Genomic DNA, 25,300 nt, shown 5'->3' on the forward strand with positions numbered 1-25,300 from the left:
TCCAAAGATTTATACTGGTGAGGTGAAGTAGAAGAATGATTCAACTTCATTGACTTCTTAGATTTCTTGTGGGACTTACCTGATGACTGAGAGGGTGATGGCAATTGCCTGGGATGACTCATTGAATGGGCCCAGGATCTTCCTTGCGACTGACCTGGAGTGTCAGGGAGGCGACTGGCCTAGGGTCGCTAGGAACTTCAAGGAGCACCTCCTCAGTGCCTTGGAGTTCATGGCACAGCATTTCTCACTAATGCAGGGCAGCAAGTAAAGTTGCTGCACTGCATCAAATAGAGAGTGCAGAATTGCACCACATACACAAAGAAATTGAGCCATTTATCTCTCTCAATGGGCAGGTGTATTTTGTGCTGCATAGTGCTAAAGCAGACATCCTTGTGCCAGAATATTTGTTTTGTGGCCAGGGTAGGCTTTGCGCGGGAAAGGGTACCTTCCTGTACAATAACCACCCTTTGAGAAGAGTGCAGGACATGTGCAAAGAGGAAAAACAAGACAGCCTCGGGTCTGCGCAGGATTTTAGTGCATTTCCATGTCTACAAGTTGATTTGCATCAAAATCCATGGGTGGATGCACTGCAAAAGCCATGCGTAATCTGTGGAACACCTCCCTGTGGCAAAGTGGGACAGGGCAGCACTATGCACTATCAAAACCATTTGTAAATCTGTGCCTTAATATCATTAGGAAGTTATGCAGCAGCATGGTGGTGTTGTAATTTCTCATTGAGTTGGGTCTAAAATGAAATAAAAACAAGGTCCCAAAGGAGGAGGGTGAAAGCAGACTTTAACATTCTTTGTAAAGAGTATAAAGATCTTTGACAGTCAAATGCTTGCTAATATAGGCATGATACCTCTCATGTATCTCTATTATGAAATGGTATTGAATAAGATATTTAGTTTTAAGCATAGTAATCTTACCAGTTTTTTTATTTTATCTTCGGCTGCAACGCATTTTTTTGCCTCCTCAGCTCTGCAAAAAAAAACAATTGGAACTTTTCAGTAATAAAACTGAGGGATCTGTGGCTGCCGAATCTTACCTGAGAAGTGTTAAATTCACAAAGCCTGAGTATAACCAGGTGTTTTTTAATTTGGGTGGTGAGAGAGAAGTTGAGTAATATATGATACTAACTCCCTAATTCTATACTCAACACATCAAGGTATCTTATAACCACTGACCCAAGACTTGTAACACACATTACAGAAAAAACAGTGGGAGTTAACCCAGTGGATAAAACATATTTTAAAATCTTCAACAACTCTAGTAGTATCATGCGATTTTAGATCTCAACTATTAACTTGGTGGGTTCTACCATTTTCCAGGAAGCACTTGAGATAGTTACCTGGGTCTTCTCGGGGCTGAAAATATCTTGAAACACCCACGTTTCCCTTGTAATAACGGGTGTTCATGGTATGAATTAAAGATATGTACATTTGTCTGGATGTACAACATAAATTATGGATCATGCAATGAGTCTACTCACCCTAATATTAGTTTGTTAATCAGTTCTCTCTATAAGGTAGTCACTCAGTGAGAAGAAAAAGACACAGTCACACAGTCATCAAGGGTACCATTTCCCCCTTCAATACCTACATTTCACCCTGATATCTTAGCTGCTGATCTCTTCTTGCCTTCTTATGTACGTTCGGACTGAATAGGCTAGGACACTGACGAAAATAAATCGTGAAGAGGATAACAAAGATCCTGGAATGTCAACTCCAAGAGTAGGGTTTAGGGCCATTCTATCCCAACAACACCTCACATACATATGTTGTATCCATTCCACGAACACCCAATATCATAAGAGCTATCTAGGTGTTTCAATATATTTTTATCGATTTCAAAACCCCGGAAGGTAACTATGTCAGGGGATCACTGGAAAGTGGTAGAGCACATCCTGCTTTATAGTGACCAGGATGAGACGCGATGATGAAGTGTGCCACTATTAGAGGGGGTGAGGGTCTTAAAATAAAAGAAATTCCTGTGCATTAACTACAAATATTTTTAGTGTGACCTGTCACAAGTCCATTATCAGTATGTTATAGGATACCTTGATGCGTTGAATTAAAATAGAGAAGCAACAATTCAGAGAAATAAAGTGAAGAGAACCTGCATATAATATGGTGGCTTCATAAAAGACAGAACCAAGAAAGAATGACTACAGAGAGAGTAAGAGGGGGAGGCAGAAACAGATAAAATAGGTGAATCAAACCAGAATTCAGGATATCAATTCCTGCAAAGATGTTAGGGAAATGTGTAAAATACAGAATTGAATGTAAGAAGCTGAGAGTATCAAACCAGTGTATTAGAAAGTGATACTAATAGGTCTATTAAAATTGAGTACCTGGAATAGAAATGCTGGTAAGGGACTGAACAAGAGTAGTGAAAGAAAAAGATAGGGAAGTGTAAAGTGATAAACCAACAGACTGAACGAGAGGGAGGATATTTGTTGAAAGGAAACCTTCACTTTACAAACCCAGTGAGGTTCCAAAACTGAAATGTGCATACAGCCTGACTATCTATGTCTTAGAGATAGCTACAACACACTAAGGCCCTGCTTAAGATCTCAGCAGATGGGTTAATCTGTCACAATGGTGACAAATATCTCGTCCGCCAAATTATGAATCTCAATATATCCTATGGGATTTACATTTCCATGGACAGGATATCTGTCTCCTTTGTGACAGAGTAACCCGTCAGCCGAGATTTAAATCAGGCCCCATTCCTAGGATTTCGCCCACTAACATAGTTACCCACAGTGGAAACAGCAAAGGCTTTCTTTTGGTTCACCCTGGAACTGGCATACACAGTCAATTTTATTAAAAGACAGGATGGTCATTTTATGCAGTCTCATTTCTTAGTGTTTACTATTACAGCTCCTAAATGCACTACAATATCCATAATCCTGCACACCAAGGCAGGAAGTGTCACAAAAACAAGTAATCAGTATATCAAATAAATAGAGCCAATGACAAATGATCTCCTTTCTTGCTTCTCAGAGTTAAGTCTTGCTTGTGGTGTTCACTTCTTTTAATGCTTTATGGAAAAGAGTTTGTTGGTAGTGATGGTCTGTTTGATGTTTCTGTCCTATATCACAGCTGCTGGCCTATTCTGATGGGAGTAGAACAGGCTACTTCGTTGTGAGCATCAGACAGGTTGATGTTATTTGTTCTCAGTGCATTCAAATGACTACTTTGTAACCTGCAGGACGCGCAGCAGGGAAAACCTTTGCATTTGCTATTTTGTTGGTGATTTAAATGGCAGGCAGAATGTGCTAGACAAGCGCTGTAAGAAACTGGGTTACTAACTGAAGGTGGTGGGGACCCTTCTCAAGAAGAAACCACAATTCTTCTTACGGTAAGTCACAATCAAACTCTGAATTAACCTGTGTTCAACCCTCAGGTAGCATGGCATAGAGCAGCAGGTTTAACTCAGTGGAATGTGTAAATTATTTGTGCACCACTTCAAACTGGATAACATTGAAAATATCACCCCAAAATATAACACATTAGGTTATAAAAATAGAATAATATTTCATAAACAAAACAAGACCAAAACCATAAGAGTCCAATTAGTAGAACCGGAGATATTGAATTTGGATTTTGTAAAAGAAAAATGTGGCAAAAGGCGTAAAGCGACAAATGTGGATATCTGGTTGGGCAGACTCGGACAAACTCTTTCTTACTGCGATGGTGCCAGTTGGACCTGCTGAACAAAAGTAACTTAAATCCTGGTTTGTGGAGTATTACGCGGATCCGTGTCGAAGATGCCTTGCATAGCCAAAGTGATAAGTCAGTACTGAGATACAGTGAGGCAGAGTTGCCGTTGAAAATCCCATTGACAAGGTTTGGGATGTGAAGTTTGATGTCAAGGATGAAGCCCACAGTCGGGCAATGTGTCAGTTCCGAAGAGCTGTGAAGATGCGATGCACAGTCTTGTGTCATCGTTGAGGCTCCAGTTGTTGAGAAATGCGGGGACTTTATCACAAATGAATTGCGCAGTGGCTGTTCCAAAGGCAATGTGGGCCTCAATGGCAATGTGGGACTTTGCGACTGGTCCAATATAGGCAGTAGCAGCGATGCATATTTTCTGCTCAGGGTTGCACTGCCCAGCGTAGGAGATGCTTCGGTTCTGCTGAATCCACAAAGGCTGGTAAGCACCTTAAGCCCACTACAAAGGAACCTGGACTGGGGGGGCAAAATGTGGCAGGGTAGACTAAGAGATGCAGAGTCCAGACGCAAAGTTGTTGGAAGTCTGTTATGTCCTTAAGGCTTCATATCAGGATGTCATCCAACTAGCTCTTGGGGCGACTATGGGTCCAGGAGATGCAGGTCCAGAACTTCTCACTCAGGCAAGAAGGCAGCAGATAGCAGGTCAGCCCACCAAAGAAGGAGTCCAGTAGTGTGCAGTCCAGCAGAGAGGTAATACTTCAGCAGCACAGCAGTTTGTCTTCTGTGCAGAGTATCCACAGGTCCAGAAGTGTACTAAAGAGTTGATGTCTGAGGTTCAGTATTTATAGATATATATGTGAGATTCAAGTTTCTACTGTTGGACACCTAATATATCAGGATTTGTTGTATTCAAGGGGTGTCAGGAATTTTCTCTCGTGTTGTTTGATTTAATGCGCAATGCAATGAGATTGAATATACATACATATAAGTAGTTTGTATGGAAACAGCTTTTTTTGACATGCTTAATAATTTTGAATGTATTTATGTATTGAATTTTTTGATGTGTTTAAATGTATTGTCAATTTTTGTGGTTATTTATGCATAATATGTAATAATTGATTTTTGTGTAGACTTGGTTCATATTAATGTTATTTTGTTTAGTTGATGATGTGTTCCTAATTTGGCCTACCAAATATCAATTACTCCTTTTTGAAAATAACTCAAAATAAAAGAGGCAAAAACCATTGCCAAGATAGACATAATTAATTTAGTCCATCTTTTGCCTTGATCAGAATTCCGATCTTAAATGAATGGAGGTGTGGGTGAATACCTTTCTAAAAGTGGCCTTTTCAAATTGAAATTTTGAATCAGGCTTCACAATAAGTTAGTATTTTAAATTGTGCTTCCAGAGACATCAAACATGAACTAGTTATCTATCTCTTCTCATTTGGAAATTACAATTATAAAATATAATAAGCCAACTCCAGTCTTATCCGATGGGAGAGAGCGACCATGCAGTAGTTAAAAATGAATTTAGGAGTCACTACCAGGACATGTAAAACTTAAACGTCCACCTAATTTTAAATATATTGCACCCTGCCCTCTGGGTGTCCAGAGCCAACATTAGGAGTAACATATATATTAAAAAGGAGGTTTGGGCCTGGCTAAAAGCTTATTTTGCCAGATTGAAATGGCAGTTTACAACTGCACACACATGCTCTGCAATGGCAAGCCTGAGACATGTTTAAGGGCTAATTTAGGTGGGTGCACAATAATTGTTTCAGGCCTACTAACAGCAATTAATTTACTGGCTCTGGGAACATGTAGTGCCACAATATTAGGGACTTATATGTATATTAAATATGCTAATTGGGTATAAACCCATGTTACCATGTTTAGAGAAGAGAGAACAAGCACTTTATTACCGTTAGCAGTGGTAAAGTGCACACATCCTAAGGCCAGCAAAAATGAAGTCAAGAAAATGGAGGAGCAAGACAGAATGTTTGGGGGAAGACCACCCGAAGGCTGACAGGTCAAACTAGTGCTCTGAAAGGAACATTTCAAGGGATTTATAGCATTTCATTTTGGCAAATGCTTACTTGTGTGAGTTGTTTGCTGGCTGATTTTGTGTTTGAAATGTGCAAATATTTTTTCAAGTGACTCAAAGTTTTGACATATTTGTAATAAATGATATAGCAGCAAATTTTAACAAAATTGTTTATAAAGCCTAATTTTTTTATTTATTTGAAATGTGTGGTAGAGTTCAATTCTCAATGGATTGCCTAATTAGCCAGAATGGATAAAGATAGCAGCAAAGACCTCAAAAGCAGCAATGCTGAAACTGAGAAAAATTATGTTTAAAAGAAATCTCTGTGAAAGCTGGAGTCGTTTCTTTACAAAATGTAGCCAATGGCATTGGCAATGCAGTGGCATTCGAAATAAATAATACCATGCCTATGGCTTCTGGTGGAGATAATTTGTCAAAAAGCAAAAGTTTGGTAGTGCTCAATGAAGGCCAAGAGACTAAGGTGTTTGGTGATGGTTTAAATCTGCAGGTTTTATGGACCAACAATTGATATAATGCCTCTATGAATCCAAGGAAAGTGCAAAACAAAAGGCCCTTTTCTTACATAAATTAACCATGTATTGATGATCTATACTATGATGACACATTCTATTATAATGATGGTCTAAATGTTGATACACATATGAAGCTGGATACATTCCAGGAGATAGTATTCGACACGGAGGGTAATCCAATGTTTGGCCCTACTTAGTTGCAAAATCCGAAACCATCAGAGTGTTTTCCACCAAAATGTGTTAATGAGTATGTTAGGACCACAATTATAAGACCTACTGAGAGAGCCACAAGGGCCAAAATAAGGGCAGACTGTCCCGGGCCTTCTATTTCTGAGAGAATTGAGCTCCCTCTCGTTCAGTATGTAAAAATAGCTACTTTCCTCTTTAGATAGGGCCAAGACCAAGGAAGGGGGTGAACAGAACATGGGCCTACTGCCAGGGCAAGTTATTGGATATTCTAAGCCCATTGACCAGAATATTATGGAGTGATTCTTCCAAACTCAGGCTCTGAAATTAGTGAAATATCTTGACCCAAAATGGTTTAAAAGTGAGCACAAAGGGAAATTCGTTTTTTAGGCAATAAAAATGTTGGCCTCTCCTATGAGAGGAGTAAATGACCCTAAGCAAGGGGAGCTGGCTAGTTCAGATGTTAGCCTAAATACATAAGGCTCTCTTTTTGTGATGAGTACATAAAAATTGATCAGTACATATAGGCCTTTTCTTCTGTGGATAAAGCCCACACCTTTCTTATGACTGTTTCTCCCATGGCAGGCAGATACATTTATTCACTTTGCTTCTTCAGGCCCTACTACTGCCACCATGTCTGGACCTGCAGACCTCTCTTCTTTCACAGAGGAGAAGGGGAGAATGCCTTGGCTCCTATTGCGGTCAAAGAAAGGGATGGGTGACAACAAGGTAAGCGCTATGGCCTTCCCCTTATAAAAGTAAGTTGCATGGTTGTTCTGTTTGCGCAAGAATTGGAGAAAATGTTAAAAAATCCTTGGGTTCTGCAGACGGTAAGGGGTTTCCGATAGATTTATATTCCATTAATTTTCAAAGAAGACTTCCCCGGCCAGTGAGGTTTTCTCAGGAAGTAGCTTGGTTATCTATGATGGTTCAAGATCTTTTAGTGAAAGGGGTGATAGATTTATGCAGCGGACATCCCTAGCAGTTTGCCAACAATATATTTTTAGTTCAGAAAAAGAGCAGGAAATTAAGACCAATTATAAATTTGAGAGACCTCAATCAGTTTCCTCTTTCCTACCAATTCAAGAAGGAAGCAGTTCATTTGTTTAACGGATATTTTTCTGCAAGGTGGATTCAAAAGCAGCTTAATTAACAGTGCCAAAATTTCACACCCACAGAAGACATCTCCAATTTCTCTGGCAGGGAAAAATGTACAGGGACAGATCCCTTCCTTTTGGCTTTTCTGTAGACCTAAGGTGAGACCTTTTCCTCATATACCCAGATCTTTTATTAGAATCAGATGCAAGTCTCAGTTGTTGGGGCACAATGTGTTGCCCTTTTCGACCAGAGGATGATGGTCCAAGACAAAGTTCACAATGTACCTAAACTGTTTAGAGCTACTTGCAGACTACTTTGTGCTAAAAAGTCTAGTAAAACACAAGGTGAAATGTGTGGTTCTCCTTCATATGGACAATCTGACTGCAGTCAGATATATCAACAAGTTACGGGGACAGGGCAATGCCTTTACGGGAGTTAGCCAGGGCTCTATGGGATTTCTGTCTCCAAAGGGAAATCTCTTTCATATCAGAAGACCTCCTGGGTTCATCCAAGTTGGAGAGTGGTTCTCGGGAAACCTCTGCCACAGCAGAGAGTGGGGTCTGGATTGTCAGATATATTCAGCATCCTAGACGAGATTTGGGGTCCACTTAGTATAGTCATTTTGCTCGTAATGTTGGATAAGTTTTCAGCTGGAAGCCAGATCCAAAGCAATGGATCTTGAAGAAGAGCAACAAATGCTTTCCTTCAAGTTTAGCCGTGGGTAAGGCAATATACTTTTCCACCTTCTGCCATGATGTTCAGATGCCTAGCCCGAATTTGCGTTTAATAAGCAGAAGAGGTAATGGTGACACCTCTGTAGAAGAGTCAGGCTTGGAGCCTGGCTCTGTTGGGAGGGTTGGTGGATTGACCTGCCATTTTGCCAGGTTTCGTTTTTTTGGGAATTGGAGGTGTCGGGGGCCCGTTATCCAATCTATTCCAGCCTTTTGGGACCTCTCCTGGGTAAACGCAAAGTGTGCGCAGAGACTTGGGGGGCGCTAGGTGGCGCTGGACCAAGTGAAGCTTCAGCCCCGCTGAGCAGGGAAATATCCTTTTATACCATCCTCAAGCACATCTTTCAATATCTTAACCTGTCAGAAGAAGCGCATAACTGTGAGGATACCAGCGGCGCCTTAATTGGCCTCCCGACTTGCGATGTCGCTGAGATAGAGGTGGCGGGGACTTGAGGTGGACTGCCGTACTTCACGCGAGAACCATAAGCCCGGGCGCCGAGGCTGCGAAAGGCCGAGGCTTGTAAGGCCCTGCTGACTCGCGGCCGCACTTAAGCTATGATATGTGCGTCACCGCCGCCACATAAGCCAACGCGTCGCCATACCTGCCGCAATTGAGTACCGCTAAGCAAGCAACAGTGTGTGGCTTGGACTCTCCCCCCCCCCAACATGCCTAGTATCCGGCGGGGGGATTCATACTGCGGTGGATGGAGGTGAGTGCTTGCATGCCTCGGAGTTGGCAGCAGTAATGGTGGCTGAATGATGCGCACACTCTACAATTTGCTGCCGGTGACCCACTCTGCACGGAGCGACCCAGCACACTCGAGCGCAGCAGGGGCTCTACCCCCACGAGGCAGGCATAGCGACGAAGCTGGAACGGAGAGACTGCGCTGACGGCCTGTGATACCGCTGGGTGAAAACAACAGGGGAAGGTGAGGCGCTATGGCGGAGGCTGGCGGAGGGGCAGGCCTGCTAAGACACTGGCGGTATAGGCGTGGAGTGGCCCCCGCATTACAACAGAAATTGCCTAACAGACTCTGGGGGGGAAGAGACAATGCTACGGCCGCCATTTTGACCCCGGCTCCGCTATCCGGTGTGTGTGGAGAGCATTGCTGAGATGGTGCCTGTTGGTGCCCCTTGAATATCTGCAGTTCCTGTTATTAACGACGCCCATTGCCTATCTGCTCTTACCGTAGCGCAACTACTGGAGTCTGTCACACCTAGATTGCTGCAGCTGAACCTTTATCGCGGCCCACAAATACTGGTTGAGAAGGTGCGCCTTGAGGCACATTGGGGAGTGCTCTACCCGTATGGAGCTGTCCAGCCGACAATACATTACGGCGCCGGAACCCCCCCTCCACTGAATGACATTAAAATCGCGGGCACGGTGGTACACTGTCCTCAACGTTAATTCTTGCCTGTGCTCTACAACTGCGCCGTGCGCCGTATGTGACTAGGGGCGGTGCTATCCGCTGTTCACATTGAGGAGTGAGGAGTAAATTGCGATACGCTGAGGTTGTACCCCCTGATTGACACGGAAGACTTGCCCAGCTACCAGCCCTGGTCTAATCTGCTGCACTTCTCGCTACAAAATAGGGCGCACAGAAACCAAGCAATCAAAAATCCCTTTTGAAGCCCACAAAACACCCAGATCCTAGTCGGAAGAACATGCAGAGACCAATGCCAATGGCCTGCCGGGTGATGACTGGAAGGCGCCCCTCCTTGGAATGCAGCAAAGCCTAACATCTATCAACTCCAAAATGGATGCGATGAATATGAGGATGGATACTGTGGTCGCGAAACTAGGCCATAATGAAACCCGTTTAAAAGAAACAGAGAGCAGAATTTCGGACTGCGAGGATGGGGCAGCAGCGAGTGGAACCCACATTTTGCAGATGGATAAGCTGTTTAAGATTATCGCGGATAAGAACGAGGACCTAGAGGCCCGGTCTCGACGGAATAATGTGCGCATCCTTGGCCTGGCGGAGTCCACAACTACGGGCCGAATGGAAGACTTCATCGAAAAACTAATTGGGGACTTATTTGGCAGGGAATCCTTTTCGGTTCACCTTACAGTGGAGCGAGCGCACAAGTCTCTGACGGCACGACCGCCACCAGGAGCGACGCCACGACCCATTATAGTGCGTTTTAACTACCGTGATTGCGACACAGTGCTGCGTTTGGCCCGCGAATAGCGACAAGTACATTATGAAAATACAACGCTGGCTTTTTTTCCTCATTTCACCCCGGTGATGCAAGAGGCTCTGCGCAAGTTTGCGGTGGTTAAAAAGAAGTTCCAAGCACAAGACATTCCCTACGCTATGCTGTACTCGGCCAAACTGAAAATTACGCATCTGGGGAAACAGCACTATTTCCTCAACCCGCAGCAAGCTGAAGGTTATCTCATGTGGCATAAAAGAGCGTCCTCCAAGGAAGCTGCGGACCAGGCGCGCTCCAGATCTCAGTCTCCACTATCCCAATTGGACTGATGTTCAAGGACTGACTGAGGGGGGTCCTTCTACAGCTCCTGAGGCTGTTCATCGCGAGTGAGACTGAGCTACACTGGTGATGTATAAATATGACTGTCCTTAAGTAATGTGCATACTATGCCCCGCTCGGCCACCTACCTCCATCCCACATTGGCTCACTGCCCGAGTAACGGTGGTAGCAGTGGGTGCAAGTAAGGAGGGAAGGGGCGGGTCATACGCCCCTAGCGAACTATCCCCAAGGAGAGCGAACCCCCATTACCCCCTAACAGGGGAAGCTATATTTTGCATAATGTGGTTACTTTGGGTGGGTGGGGACTTTATACCCGGCAAGCTGGGGACGCCGGTGTGGGAGGGGGGGGGGGGGTCTTTAATACTAAATGTTCTGCTACATGTCACAGTGCTGAAAGTAAACAATCTATGCTCAAGGTTTGGACTGATTTGTTATGGGTACATTAGATGATGCATGTAATATTCACTCTCTCAAGGTAGCTTCATGGAATGTTCGTGGCCTCAATGACCCTAGGAAGCGCAGGCAGGTGCTGGGATACTTGGAATGGCATGGAATAGGGATAGCCCTTTTGCAGGAAACACATCTGGTGCCTGGAGGTACTTCCCAATGCGCTTCGCGATGGGCCACACATCGTTGCTTTGTGTCCTACTCTAACTATTTGAAAGGAGTTGCAATATTGATCAAGGGAAGAGTGGCATTTGTGCCCAGTGGCACGGAATCAGATGCGGGGGTAGGTTCTGCTTGCTCTTGGGAAGAATTCACACCTGGGATGTTGTGTTCGCTAATTAATATGGTTCTAATATTGATGATCCTCATGCTCTCCTGCTGCTGTGGAGCAAGATTCAAGCGCTAGGTACTACCTACGTAATCCTGGGAGGTGATTTCAATACAGCCCTGCAGCCCCAGATGGGTAGGTCCCGCGCTTCCCCGGCCCATTACACAGTTATACAAAGGACCCTCAGGGACATAGTGGACAGTAATTGCTTGCTTGACTCCTGGAGGTACAAACATCCTACTCTTAGGGAGGGCACACACTACTCTGCAGCCCATTCCCCTTGGGCTAGGCTGGATTACATATTTATATCAGTGGGAATGGCGCATTGGATGAGACATGTGCTCCACTTGGCTTGCACGTTCTCGGATCACTCCCCGGTGGTTGCAGAACTACAGGTCCCACTAGAGAGCTCCCCATATCTGAATTGGCGCCTCAACCCGTCTCATCTTGTGATTTGGCTTTCAGAACAGAGGTGGAACGAGATGTCCAGGACTTCTTTGAGTGTAATTTACACTCCGTCTCCAGTGTCACGACGGTGTGGGAGGCGTTCAAGGTTACGGTACGGGGATGGTGCATAGCTAAGGGGGAGGGATCCTCAAACTCTGCGGGGTGACCTCTACAAACTGGAGAGAGAGTTACGGGATCTGGAAAAAGATATTGCCCACAGCCCAGATGACAGCGCCACTAAGGCCCAAATGCGCGATAAATTCACTGAATATGAACAACTCGCAGACAGGGAGTGTAAGTTTCGGGGAAAACCGCACATGGCACGCATTTATGGTGAGGGGGACCGACCAGGGAACGCACTGGGGCAAACGATAAAACCCCCTAAATTTATCAATTATGTCACTGAAATACAAGATGCACAGGGCAACACGTACAGAAACCTCCCTGACCAACTTCGCACTTTTAGAGAGTATTACAGCACACTCTACTCCTCACAGAGATGTATGCCATTTGATCTTGCTGCCTATTTTGAGGACACTGCGCTTGTCTGGCTGGGTAATACCCAACAGAAATTTCTTAGTTTAGATTTGGAACTAGATGAGATTACTGAGGCCATTATGCAGATGAAATCGGGACGAGCCGCGTTGGAGGAGGGTTGCCTCCCCTGTACCATGCGAGAAGCCCTCAGAACCTCGCTACTTAAACCCGGTAAATCCCCAGTTTATTGTGATTCCTATCGCCACTTGCCCTTACTAAACTGCAACTCTAAAATACTGGCAAAAGTCCTAGCAACACGCCTTAACCTTTTAATGGAGAGGCTAGTATTGCCCGATCAGGCGGGATTCGTCCCCAATCGTGCAACATCACACAACTTGCGGACCCTTGCGGCGGTATTGCAGGATATTGATCCCAACTGCGTGGCAGTGGCTGTATTTCTCGATGCCAATAAGGCGTTTGACTCCTTAGAATGGGATTACCTAATGGGCACATTGGGACGCATGGGTATGCCCCCTGTTTTAGTAAACTGGGTGCAGTTGTTGTACTGTCAGCCAACAGCGACGGTACTCCTGAATGGAGCCAGATCCTCCACTTTTCATATTCACAGAGGCACCAGGCAGGGGTGCCCACTGTCCCCTATCCTTTTTGCTTTGGCCATAGAGCCGTTAGCTGCAAAACTCAGGCAACATCATAATCACCGGGCACTCATTTATCTAGCCAGGCATCTGCTCTTCTCTCTATACCCAGATGACATTACCCTGTATGTCAAGAAGCCGCAAGATAACCTAAATCCTGTCTTACAGGAAATTACAAAATGTGGCGGCATTTCAGGCGTGCAGATCAACTGGTCTAAATCTGCAGTTTTCCCTCTTACAGACAAAACACAACTGCATCAGTTGGATTTCCCCCTCGCTTGGGAGGCGGATGAATTGAGGTATTTAGGTAATCGGATTACGAGACATAAAGATACGCTGCTGAGGATTAATTATGGGACGACCATTGATAAAATCACTGAAAACATCACCAGATGGATACATCCGCCGCTTTCCATGGCGGGCCGTATCTCTCTTATTAAGATGGTAATATTACCTAAATTATTGTATCTTTTCATCAATATTCCATACCACCCAGGAAAGTTCTTCTTCCACACACTCAGGTCCCAACTTACATGCCTGATATGGGGAGGGAAACAGGCGCATCTCAATCTGGACACACTGATGTTACCATACCACCAAGGTGGCTATGATGTCCCCAATTTCGAGCGCTATTATGACTGTGCGCAGGCCCACTTCGCTACATATTGGTATCATCCGCCGGCTTTTATGGCCCACTTGGTGGTGGAGGACGGTTATATGGCCCGACACTTCCAACTGGTTATCTGTTCACACAGGTAAAGGAGAGGGAGCAGGACCCATCAACCGTGGACAGTACTGTAATGGTGTGGCGCCAGATTGCCCGTATCATGGGGAGCTCCTTCTTATATTCGCCTAGATTACCCTTGCTGAATGATCCACGGTTACAAGTGACATGTGATGAGATATGTCGCAGAATGCTAGCTGGACTTACGTATCACACCTGGGGAGACTTATATGACAATGGGCGATTTCGCTCCATTGAGCACTTTTTTGGTGCGCGCACACCTACAATTATGTATACGTTTTTATACACCCGGCTCTGACACAGTATAAGGGCTGTCACCCCCGCATTTCCTGACGGACCTGATATATTTGCACCCCTGCACGCCTTATTACAAAAGGAAGCCCCCCGCCATGTTGTATCGCTCCTGTATAAACATACACAGAGTGCACCACTGACTAGCCCCTTGCGAGCCAGGCAGGCTTGGGACACTTTACTTACGACAGCTCTGACAGATGATCAATGGGAAACTAGTTGTACACAAATGGAAGCAATCACGAGCAACAGCAGATTGCGTCTCATCCATTTAAAATGTTTACTTCTGCTGTACCATACCCCCGCTAAGTTATATAGATGTCGCCTTAGGGACAATGAACAATATGAATGCTGTGGGAGAGAGGGAGCTGATTTTATACACCTGGCATGGTCCTGTCCCCAAGTAGCAGATTACTGGGCACAGATCTTTGAGGAACTGTTGAATATGTTGGGGGTTGGAATGACGCCATGCCCACTGGTGGCACTGCTGGGACTGACGCAAGATATTGTAACTGTCCATAAAAAGTGTTTAGCACTGGGCCTACTCCTGGCAAAGCGACAAGTAGCATGTAGATGGTGGAGGGGGCGGTCCCCCAAATTTAAGTCCTGGATACTCACTATGACCACCTGGCAAGATCAATTACACTCCTACGCGGCGCTATTGCCACTCAAATCACAACCAAAAGATATTTGGTGCCCATTTACTTCATATCTTCTCAGACAGAGGGCGAGCGAAGAAGAGGAGGGAGAGGGGGAGGGACATGCTGATGATGGGGATGCACACCTAGGCTACATGCCCTGGCGGACAGCCCTTGTGGGCTGAAGATGCTGGGAATGTAGTGACACAAGAGCAATGCAGATGTGAAAGGAGTGCAGGAATTAGACCTCCCTGGACTTTTGACATCTTTTTTCCGTGTACTGCCACAATCTCATTCCAACTGTAATGTGCTACCGACAAAATTCTGGAATGATTGTTACAATGCTATGATTAAGAATGTTACTCACCATTGAGTTTTACTTATTGATACTGTGTGACATGTTCTAGGGAGGGGGGGGGGGGGGGGGGGTGGGAGTTTGTCAAGTTCTTGTCATGACAATAAGATTGTAACTACGGAAAGGTGTGGATCGTATGTTTAGAAATTTATCAGCTGATTGGAAGATTACATCAGACTGATGTACCGTACTAATGATCAATAAAGAGTTTTGAAAATAATGTTTTTTTTTAAAGTGTACGCGAAGACTTCCTGATTCCCATCTGCACTTTAGCCTCATTTTGTCCGTTACCAACGCAAATCGATTCTGGATTGAGCTAGCCATTTTGACTACTCGTTCAAGTTTCCACTTGAAGCTTTATTGCATTGCTTAATCATTGGACCATACAATGCATTTGAGCCTTCTAGTTCGTAAGGTTATAGTTCTCCCAGATGTTCCAAAATGTATTTCTCCTTCCCCTGTGTCCACTCGTGTCTAGTTTATGTGTTCTTTGCAGTGAGAATAAGCACTTTTTATGTATTGGAGAAACACTTTTTACCCACTTCACACATATTTCTCTCCTTGCTAATAAAATCAGAAGGAAGAGAATTCTCTCTTGATCTTTGCTCAGCTTTGCTATTGTTTCCTTGTTTTTACTTATCCGAAAAATAACCAAGTCTATACTCACCTCCATCTGCCATCCCAGCACTTTGGACAGTCTTACCCATCTCCTTCCAGAATTCCTCGAGTTTGGGGCACTGCCGAAACATGTAAAGGTCATCTGAACCCTTCTCTCCACATTTGGGGCAGCTTCTCTCACCTTGGCCTTTGAACTTTGATAGCCTCTTTGGCGTCCAGTATGCTCTGTGGATAGTGAATAAGTGGTTTCTTCTAACCCCTTCCATGCTCATGACGAGCTGAGCTCGTCATGCAGTACAGTGCTCCTGTGCTCATGATGAGCTGAGCTCATCATGACCACACCCGTTTTCATTGCTGTCCAGCACAGCAAAGGGATTTGTCAAGCAGCGATGTGGTTAATGGTGCAGATTTCCCAATTTTTGAACAAGTAGCCACAGATACTTGCCATTCATGTTGGATATCCAGCTCCGGCAGTACTCCTCCCCAGATCTCGCCTGGAATTTTGTCTTCTTCCTTGCCTTCCTGTATCAGAGCCGAGTACCAATATGCTGTTTCTTTTTTATTTATCTTGTTACCCTGCAACATTTCTGTCCACCATTTCTTTCCATTTCCATCTTGACTATCCTTTAGATTCTTGACCTAGCTGGTTGGTTGATAATACTTCCCATTCTATGATGGCATTCTGTGTTTTTAATTCTCCCCATCTTGTAATATTGTTTTCCCTCAAGGTATTCGCTAGCTTGTCTTTTAGATATTCTTGGGTTCCAGGAGAATCCCCAATTGGTACATATCTACTATAATATGGGATTTTGAGAGATCTTCTAATTTTATACCAAAGCACGGCTGCTGCCTTCAGTGTCTTTAGTTTTACTTTCTTGAAATACTCTGGGTGCCCAAATTTATACAGGTAATGGCTACCTTCCTTTTTAACTGTCGCCTTCAAGTGGTCAGGATATCGTTCAAAGTCCCCGAGCAATATCCTGATGCATTTGAATTGAAAAGCTCTACAATATTGTAGGATATCTGGGCTCGCAATTCCTCCTTGTGCCTGGTTCCTCCTTATCTTTCTCCAGGTTATCCTTGCTCCCTTTGTGTTTCAGATGAAAATACTTAGTTCTCCTTGTAGTTTTTTATCTGGTCCAATTTATATTCCAACGGGATAGTGCTGAATATGTAAGTAAGTTTTGGGAGTATAGCCATATTTATTATATTTGACCGTCCAATGAAAGAGAGCGGTAACCGCCCCTGCCAAGCTTTGAGCAATTTTTTTTTACTTCTTTGTGGATTCCCCCAAAGTTCAGGGTTGCTATTTCCTCCATATCCGTTGTGAGGTCTATGCCCAAGTACTTTATTTTATTTTTTACTGTAGGATCTTGAGAGTCATTGTTCCATTCTAAGATTTCTGCCTTTAGTTGATTCACCAGGTATCCTGATACCTTCCCAAATGTTTTCACAATATCTTCTACTTTTGGAAGGGATACCACTAGATTGCTAGTAAACACCATCAGGTCATCCACAAAAAGTACAACCTTCTTCTCCAGACCCTGATGTTTGAATGGAATTATTTCATTAGCCTCCCTTAATAATCCCGCTAGAGGCTCTATATATAGGTCGAAGAGTAAGGGAGTCAGCGGGCATTCCTGCCTTGTGCCCCTTTGTATCATAATTTTTTCCGTTAATGAGTCTTTCACTAAAACCTTGGCTGAGGGGCTTGCGTGTATTTGTTTGATTGCACTCAAAAAGTATCTCCGAAGTTGAATTCAGCAAGAGTTGCATTTGAAAAGGCCAACTCACTCTGTCAAAGGCTTTTGCAGTGTCCAGGGTTACAATTCATAAAGGAGTTTCATGGTGAATTGCTAAATCAATTGCGCTTATGAGTTTGTGTGTAAGTTCTTGTATGTATCTACCCCTAATAAAACCTTTTTGGTCTATATGTCCCCGCAACCTTTCCTAGCCTTCTCGCTAAAATTTGTGTATAGACCTTATAATCTGTATTTAAGAGTGAAATTGGCTTGTAAGATTCCCATTTTGAGAGGTCCTTCCCTGGTTAAGTAAGACACTGATAATAGCATTGTTCCATCAGGCTGGGAGGGTTCCTGTTCCTATAAATACTTCATTTAAGAGTTCTGTCAGAGGGTAGACCAGTACATCTTGTAAATGGACGTATAGCTCATTTGGGAGTGCATCAGCACTGCAGTCTTGCTTTTTTTAAGTCCCTTCAACTTTCCTAGTACTTCCTTCCTACTAATACCCTGATTAAATACTGCCTTTTGTTCTTGTGGGAGTTTTGGTAGTGATATTTCTTCTAGGAATGTCTTGATCTGTTCTTCCGTGGCTACCACTTCTGGACAGTAGATAGAGTCATCTTTCAAGACAGGAATTGCATTGAAGAACTATCAAAAGAGACAGAAGAGTTCTTCCGCATGAACAAAGAAGGGACCACAAAACAAATCACCTGGGAGGCTTACAAGGCCGTTACATGGGGCAAAATAGTTAGTCTTGCGGCACACAAGAATAAAGTAAAAAGAAATAAGATTCATGATTTAGAAAAAGATATAGCCTTATTGGAGACAGATCTAGATAAAAATACTAATAAAATGCAACAGAAAGTTGATAACGAGAAGAGAATGCTGAATAAAACAGAACGGGCCGACAGTCTCGATTTAATAGTAAAAGAAAATGGGAGGCTAGCAAGATATCACATTACGGATATGGGGAAGGTTGTGGGAAACTACTAGCATGGAAATTGAAAACAGAGGCAACGTGAAACAAGATAATTAAAATTCAGAAAGAAGACCAACAGTATACAACAGAAGAGGAAGAAATCAGAAAGGAGTTTGCAAAATGTTTCAACAAACTGTACTATGCCAGGGTTCCTATCAATGTTGAGAAGGCCATATGGCTGTGGGTAGAATGCTGTGTTACAGGAAAAGCTTAGCCTGATTCCATCGAACCTTCCAAGGTGTTCACCGATGTGCCAGAATTTTCAAGCTCAGTAGTCAAGTTCCCTGTTTGTTTTTTGGCATGCAGTGCACATATGGGTTAATTTCGGCTATTCATTGCTTATCATCAACTTTGACAGTTTATCCCATGAAAAGCTCTGATAGTTGCTCATATTACAGTTACCCCTGATTAAAGGTCTCCCCAAAATGCATTGGGTCTATGATGAAACTGGAATTGTCACATTCTGTATATACAAGTATTGAGCAGCACTGCATTTGAACTTTGAACACTAAGGCAATCAAACCTTCAATAAAGAAACAATTGAAGCTTGGGATACTATCGTCACAGTTTAACAGTGTTGATTTTTGTTGATTATGGCCTCCTGCGGGCCAAAAAGTTGTGTGCCCTGGGTCTGGTTGACTGTTCAGCTACCAGCTTTTCACTTTTGGATATTTTACATGTTCTGGGCAGAGCAAGTGCCAGGACTGCATACCAAAGGGATTGATTATAATTGCAGAAAAAATGTGAAGTTTGTTTATGTTTTATTTATATTTTAGTGTGCATTCTATTGTGTATATCACTTGTATCAAAAGGTTTATTTTGCCAGATCGAATTGGCAGTTTAAAACAGCACACAAGCTGGAATGGCAGTCAGGAGACATAATTTAAAAAGCTACTTAAGTTGGTGGAACACTAAGAGCTGCATGTCCACTGCTAGCATTTATTTACAGACCTGGGGGTAATGGTTGCATTACATTACTATGGACTAATACGTAAATTAAATGTGCCAATCAGCTGTAGCTCAATGATGTTTTAAAGACTGAGCACAAGCACATCAACACTGGTCAGAAGTCCTAAATCCAAGAAAAACTAATTTTAGCAACAAGAAGAAGTATGCAAAAAGGTTTGGGGAAACCCCCTGTATGGCTGACAGGACTAGCATAGGGGTAGCACCTTCTACATATGACACACACACTGAAGGGGTAAGAGAGAAATGGGAAATTAACTTGGTGATGCCATTAGTGGACAAAAGGACATGTTATGTTATGATTGCTAAAGCCTGGCATTTTGGTGAAGTGATATTCATGAAAGGAATGTGGGCAAATGAAAACGAAAACACTGATTTAATGGGAGTTGCTACAGGCAGTGATGGCAACATATCTAAGAGCCAACAAGGAGATGAAAGTAATGTAATGGGAAGAGGCGAGGCAATGACATAAGGCAATGTTCAATGTAAGAAGGTGTTGTTAACACACTGAGAGAGAGTTAAAGCATGGAATCAGGGATATAATATATACCAATGTGTGAGTGAAGATAGACACGTAGAATAAATAGGCCATTAATTATTGTTTAGATGAATGATGCTCTGCAGCTAGTTTTTTTCATTTTAGAGAGTGTCATTGTGACAACTCTGTGAAGGACAAGTAGTTGGTCAAAGGTTTGAAAAGGTAGAGCCAGTTGATGCACCTCTGCTGGAAACCTGTTTGTTTGTACAATTCTAAATTAGGTAGGTGAAATCCAGTTTTACCGAGTCCTCAAATGTTGCTTTTTGGAAGTTGCCTGAATTTGGCATATCTAATAATCCCTATCATAGTATTTTAAAATTGGTACTGCACATATTCAGGATGGTAACATCTGGTGAGCAATTATGGTGTTTATAGAGGTATCTGACAGCAATATCAAAACATACATGCACATAAGATCTGGAGCAATAAGATATTTGAATAACAAATGTAAATATGATGCTTCTGGAATACTTTACCTTTTGAGTAAAAGGCGTTTGTCTACAGAGGGAAAAAAAAGAACACTTATTACATACAAGAGTAAGAAACATAATTAACTGTAGCGTACTTAAATTACTGTAACATACCCTTTGGAAAATCTCTGCACATTATAACCCTAATATATACCAGTTACCCACACAAGTTAGTTTATATTAGAGTGGCTTTGATAGGCACATGCAGCATTAAAGAAAAAGGTACTTACCTTATCTGGTAAAGATCTAGCCTCAGATTCCTTACTTTAGAATTATCCCCAGGTGTCAGAAAGGATCCAGAAATTTCGGAGCAGTACCCTGCGCACTAGTAGGTGGCATCATTCTGTCCCGCGTTGTCTGCGCCAGAAGTGACATACGCGGTACCTATATAGGAGCCACTCCGACGCAACAACACTGAGTTCATTTTTGCGACTTTCCATTCCAGGAGCATGGAGCCACGATGAAGACTGACCACTAGTGTGAATTTCTTGAACATTTTGTAAGGGGAAACCCTCAACCGTTAATTAGGTCTCAGACAGGAGAGGTAAGGCATTGGAGGCTAGACAGATTCTCTATAAGGCATTATGGAAGGTAATTAACTTGTTCATCTGATACAGATTTCTTGCCACAGACCCTCTCAACAAAGCCACTCACTCACCCATACAAGCACTCACACACTCACTCATAGAGCCATTTACATACCCTTCACACATCCATGCAAGCACTCACACATCCGCAAACTCACCCATATATCCATTCACACAGACACTTACTCTACAAAACAGCCACTCACACACCAACTCACTTAATCAAACAGCCACTCAAACAGTCCCTCACTCACCCATACGGTCAATAAGGTGGGTTATAAAGCACAACTACCCACCCATAATGGTCTCAAGGTGCTGGGGAGTGGGGAGGGAGATTTCTGGTCTATCGAAGGCATTGTGGTTCAGTCGAAGAGCCAGGTCTTGAGGTCCTTCCTGAATTAAGGCATTGACTGTGATTGCCTGAGGTGGAAAGGCAGGATGTTCCAGGTCTTTGCTATGAGGTAAGAGAAGGATTTTCCTCTGGCCGTGGTCTTGCAGTTACGTTGGATGGTAGCAGGGCCAGATGGGCAAAGCAGAGGTCTCTGGTGGATGCGTGGAATGCAAGACGGTGGTTAAGATACACAGGTCCTGCATTATGTTAGGCTTTGTAAGTTTGTGTGGGGAGCTTGAAGGTGATTCTTTTGTTGACTGCAGCAGAGGATGTTCTGCACTTTCTTGAGGAGTTTCTGGGGATAGCTGGCGTAGAGTGCATTGCTGTAGTCAATTCTGCTGCTGATGTGTGCATTGGTGACCATCTTTCTGGGTGTGATGGGGATCCACTTGAAGATCTTTCGAAGAAGGCATAGCTTGTGGAAGCAGGATGATGAGACAGTATTGATCTGGCGGCTCATGGTGAGCGAGGAGTCCAGTATGATGCTGAGATTCTCTGTGTGGTCTGTGGGTGTGGGGGGTTCCAAGTGCTGTGAGCCACCAAGAGTCATCCCAGGTGGAAGGGGTGTAGCCCATGATGACGACTTCAGTCTTCTGTGGTTTGAGCGTGAGGCAGTAGTTCTTCATCCAGGTGGTGACAGCCTCCATCCGACCTCCAAAGTTGTTCTTGGTGACTGTGCGTTCATTGGTGAGTGAAAGAACCAGCTGGGTATCCTCAGCGTAGGAGACAATGTTGAGCCTGTGGTTTGTGAAGATCGCTGCGAGCATGGCCATGTAGATGTTGAATAGAGTGGGGCTCAGGGAGGAGCCCTGAGTCACTCTGCAGCTGATCTCTGTGGGTTCAGAGTGGAACAGTGGTAGTCTGACTCTCTATGCTCGGCCGTTGAGTAAGGAGCAGATCCATTCTAGGGCTTTGTCGCGGATTCCGGTGTCGTGGAGTCTTCTACATAGGGTGTAGTGAGAAGCTGTATTGAAGGTGGCCAAGAGGTACAGGAGGATGAGGGCTGCATTTTCACCTCAGTTGAGGAGGGTGTAGATATCGTGTGTTGCAGCGAGGAAGAAGTCTCAGTGCTGTGGTTGCTTCAGAAGCCAGATTGAGATGTGATTCGCTTTGATGAACTTAGAAAGGTGAGCACTGATGACCTTCTTGATGATCTTGGCTGGGAAGAGTAGAGGAGAGATGGGTCTGAGTTTCTTGAGGTCCATCGTGTTTGCTACTTACACACCCAGTCACTCACTCATACAGCCATTCAGATACCCACTCATTCTCCCATACAGTCACTTACACAGCCACTCACCTCCGTACAGCAACTCACACAGCCACTCACTCACCCATAGAGCCACTGACATACCCACTCATTCACCAATATATTCACTCACACAGCCACTCAACCACCCATACAGGTACTCACACACCTATATAGACACTCACACACCCACGGACACATGAATAAACAGTCACACAGCAACTCACATAATATGTTAGAAATAGCATCACTCATTAGTAGCATTAATGGTTTACTATTTTAACTTTTGTATTACTTTCATTTATATGTTTAACACTGATGTTATGTTATGTTATGCCATGGGCCTTTTTTATAGCGTGTGTTCACCAACAGGTCTTTTGGAGCTGGGTTAATGAGCTGTCACCTAGACCAGCGCTTAGCTATATGCTTGAGAGAATAGCCATGTTTTCAGCATCCTTCTAAAGTACATGTAATTTTCTGCTTGTCTGAATGCTATAGAGAATGAGTTCCAGATCTGAGGACCCAGAGTAGAAAAACGTGTTCCTCCCAGCCTTTTACGTTTGAATCTCGGGTCAATTAGAAGGTTCATTTGGGCTGCCCTTAGATTGCGTTTCGGGAGTATTTTTGGATCCTTGTGGGTATGTACTTGAAGCATTTGCTGCGGACAGATTTAAAGATGATACATCCTTTTTTAAATATAGTACGCTGAGCCACTGGGAGCCAGTGTAGCTTCTTCACCAGTAGCTTGGTGTGGCAGTGTTTCAGTTGTTCAAAGACAATTCTTGCTACTTGGTTTTGCTCTATCTGAAGACTGTGATTTCGATTTTTAGGGGGTCCTAAGTAGAGAGCGTTAACATAATCAATTCTAGACATGATTAATCCAATGATGATTTGGGTCCTAGCCTCCATAAAACAGAATCTTCAGATTTTCCTGAACTTCCTAAGTTAGAGAAAGCAAGAGGACATTACAGTGCCTATCTGTTATTTTATAGGCATAATTAAATATTTTCAAATTCTTTTGCTAAAGAGTGTTTATCAAAGGGCGAATATAGAGCCATAAGGAAAGAGACAAACTGCCTGGGTTCTGTCCCTAAGAAAGTAATTCATCCAGTATAGAGCAAACCCGCTAAGCCAACTGCTGCAATTTGATCAGTCAGAATCCTATGATCAAGGTATTCAAATGCCCCTGATAGGTCTAATAGGACTAGTGACCGAGTACTACCTTCATCTACCCCGCCTCTCATGTTGTCCACCACTGAGAGGATGATTGATTCGGAAGAGTCAGAGGGCCAAAAGCCTGCCTGGTGTGGGCTGAGATAATTAGTCTCTTCTAATAATCAGCAAAGATGTTTAGCTACGTGGGCCTCTAAGATTTTGGTGGGGTATGGGAGAAGGGAGATTGGGCTGTAATTATATAGCAGCAGAGGGTCTTCACCGGGTTTTTAAGTAGTGGAATTACTACTGCTTCATTCAATGCTTGGGGAACATATCCTTGCGTGGGGGATAGATTCAATAGTGATAGAATGGTTTCTGAGAAGGAAGTACAAATAATTGTTTGTATTTGGGGGCATACATCTTTAGGGGAGCAAGATTTCACTTTTTTTGCCTCGCCCACTAGATGCTCTTTGATAATGCAGGAAAAGGAAGCGATAGAGAGGAGATTTCTGTTTTCTTGTGCAATTCTTTTAACTAGCGAACTAGAGGGAATGGAGTCTTTTATTTTCTTTATTTTGTCCATAAAGGAGGGGTTGAGGTCATCACATGTAGGCGTGATTGGAAGTATTACTAAATCTGAGTTAGATAACTCCCTCACACATTGAAAATATATTTGGTTTTACTGTTGAAGTTTATAACTTTGTCAGAGACAAAATATATTTTAGCCTCTGAAATTGCTTTTTTATAGTCTTTCAGGCATTGAATAAAAAGCTCCTTATTTTCTGTCAGGTATGTTCTGCGCCATTTCCATTCTGCCTGGTGTGTTTTCAGTTTGGATATTTTTAACTCATCACCATTCGGATGCCTCGTTCTAGTGAGTATATCTAGTTTTTGGGAGTGGGACATGTATGTCACTGGCCGTCTTTTGCCAGTTTGCAATTCCTTCCTTGGGTTTGTGCAGGTTCTCTGTCGTGGCTGGTAAATGAGATGCTAATGTATTGCAGAAAGAGTTCAAGTTTATACAATTCCAGTTTCTAAACTTTTAGAAAACACTCACACTCATTGGATGATGTAATCAGTAATGTCATTTGAGATGTCATCAGTGACGTCATCAGTGAAGTCACTGACTATGCCATGAGTGATGTAATAAATGAGGTAATAAGCAGGGCATTACTAAGGTATAGGTAGCTCAGGTAACTATAGCTGCTGAATTTCACTTGTTTTGTACGAATAAAATCTGAGCCTAAGTATAACGTATATCAAAAAAATAGAGTACACAGTTCCCCAGTTTTAAAATTAGACAGGTGAAACTAAGTGAGTGAAGGCACAAAGGAGAAAGATCCTCCTTGTTGGAACTAGAGTCCTCACACACCCAGCAAGCCATGCTTCATGATATGGGCTCGCTCCTTGTCGGGTCGGCGGTGCAATACCCGACGGGCACCCATAAAGG

The sequence above is a fragment of the Lissotriton vulgaris genome, chromosome 8 (genome assembly GCF_964263255.1).
Source record: "Lissotriton vulgaris chromosome 8, aLisVul1.2, whole genome shotgun sequence".
Lineage (NCBI taxonomy): Eukaryota > Metazoa > Chordata > Amphibia > Caudata > Salamandridae > Lissotriton > Lissotriton vulgaris.